A 2,484-nucleotide genomic window follows, 5' to 3' on the forward strand; every position below is an offset into this window, starting at 1 on the left:
TCTGCCTCTCTCTGCCTCTACCTCTCTCTGCCTCTCTCTGCCTCTGCCTCTCCCTGCCTCTGCCTCTCTCTGCCTCTGCCTCACTCTGCCTCTCTGCCTCCCTGTCTGCCTCTGCCTCTGCATCTCTCTGACACTGCCTCTCTCTGCCTCTGCCTCTGCCTCTTTCTTCCTATGCCTCTCTCTGACTCTGCTTCCATGTCACTCTCTGCCACTGCCTCTCTCTGCCTCTCTTTGCCTCTCTCTGCCTCTTCCTCTCTCTGGCTCTGCCTCTGCCTCACTCTGCCTCTGCCTCTGCCATTCTCTGCCTCTCTTCACCTCTCTGCCTCTTTCTGCCTCTGCCTCTCTGGCTCTGCCTCTGCCTCTCTCTGTTTCTGCCTCTGTCTCTGTGCTTCTCTCTTCCTCTCTCTGCCTCTCTGCCTCTCTGCCTCTCTCTCTGCCTCCATCTCTGGCTTCCTCTCTGCTTTCCTCTTTGCAGAGGCAGAGGCAGAGAGAAGCAGAGACAGAGAGAGGGAGAGGCAGAGAGAGGCAAAGGCAGAGAGGCAGAGGGAGAGGCAGAGAGAGGGAGAGTGGGAGGCAGAGAGAAAGGCAGATGGAGAGGCAGAGAGAGGCAGAGAGAGAGGCAGAGAAAGTGAGTCAGAGAGAGAGTCAGAAAGGCAGAGAGGCAGAGAGAGGCAGAGGCAGAGAGAGGCCTCCTGACTCTCTGCCTCTCTCTTCCTCTCTCTGCCTCTTTCCACCTCTCTTCCCCTCTATACCTCGCTGCCTCTTTCTGCCTCTCTTCCTCTCTTCCTCTCTGCCTCTCTTTGCCTCTCTCTGCCTCTCTGGCACTGCCCCTCTGCCCCTCTGAACCTCTGCACCTCTACACCTCTGCCTCTCACTTTCTGCCCCTCTGCACCTCTACACCTCTACCTCTCTCTCTCTCTGCCTCGCTGCAGAGGCAGAGGCAGAGAGAAGCAGAGGCAGAGGAATAGGAAGAGAGAGGAAGAGGCAGAGGCAGAGAGGGAGGAAGAGGCAGAGAGAGACAAAGAGGCAGAGAGAGGCAGAGGCAGAGAGGGGAAGAGGCAGAGAGAGGCAGAGGCAGAGAGAAGCAGAGAGAGGAAGAAAGAGACAGAGGCAGAGAGAGGCAGAGGCAGAGAGAGGCAAAGAGAGGCAGAAAGAGGCAGAGAGTGGCAAAGGCAGAGAGAGGCAGAGGCGGACGAAGAGAGGGAGGCAGAGAGAGGCAGAGGCAGAGAGTGGGAGAGAGAGGTAGAGAGAGTCAGAGAGGCAGAAAGAGGGGCAGAAAGAGAAAGAGAGAAAGAGAGAGAGAGAGAGAGAGAGAGAGAGAGAGAGAGGCAGAGGTGCAGAGTGGCAGTGGCAGAGAGGCAGAGAGGGGCAGAGAGGGGCAGAGCGGCAAAAGGGAAAGAGAGGCAGAGAGGAAGAGAGGCAGATAGAGCCAGAGATGTAGAGAGAGGGAGAGAGAGGCAGGGATGAAGAGAGAGGCAGAGAGGTAGAGAGAGGCAGAGGGACAGAGGGACAGAGGGACAGAGAGGGGCAGAGAGGCACAGAGGGGAAGAGAGAAGCAGAGAGACATTAACCCAGGAGACCTCTCTCTGCCTCTCTGCCTCTCTCTCTGCCTTTCCATCTGCCTCTCTCTACCTCCCACTATGCCTCTCTCTCTGCCTCTCTGCCTCTCTGCCTTTGCCTCTCTCTGCTTCTACCTCTATCTGCCTCTGCCTCTCTCTGATACACTCTGCATCTGACACACTCTGCCTCTGCTTCTGACACTCTGCCTCTCTCTGCCTCTGTCCCTCTGCCTCTGTCTCTGCCTCTGCAAAGAGGGAGGCACAGGGGGAGGCAGTGAGAGGCAAAGAGAGACAGAGAGAGGCAGAGAGAGGCAGAGGCAGAGAGAGGCAGAGGCAGAGACAGTCAGAGTCAGAGAGAGGCAGAGGCAGAGGCAGAGAGAGGTAGAGAGAGGCAGAGGCAGAGAGGCAGGGAGGCAGAGAGAGGCAGGGAGGCAGAGAGAGGCAGAGGCAGAGAGAAGCAGAAGCAGAGAGGCAGAGAAGCAGAGAGGGGCAGAGGGAAAGGCAGAGAGAGTGAGTCAGAGAGAGAGTAAGAAAGGCAGAGAGAGGAAGAGAGATGTAGAAAGAGGCAGAGAGAGGCAGATAGAGGCAGAGAGAGGTAGAGAGAGGAAGTGGCAGAGAGAGGCAGAAGCAGAGAGGGGCAGAGAGAGGCAGAGGCAGAGAGAGGCAGGGAGGCAGAGAGAGGCAGGGAGGCAGAGAGACACAGAGGCAGAGAGAGGCAGAAGCACAGAAGCAGGCAGAGAGGGAGCCAGAGATGGAGGCAGAGAGAGAGAGAGAGGGAGAGGCAGAAACAGAGAGAGGCAGAGAGGCAAAGAGATGCAGAGTCAGAGAGAGGCCTCCTGACTCTCTGCCTCTTTCTGCCTCTCTCTGCCTCTCTCTGCCTCTGCCTCTTCTGCCTCTGCCTCTCTCTGCTTCTGCCTCTTTCTGC

Source organism: Mastomys coucha, unplaced genomic scaffold (genome assembly GCF_008632895.1).
Source record: "Mastomys coucha isolate ucsf_1 unplaced genomic scaffold, UCSF_Mcou_1 pScaffold22, whole genome shotgun sequence".
NCBI lineage: Eukaryota > Metazoa > Chordata > Mammalia > Rodentia > Muridae > Mastomys > Mastomys coucha.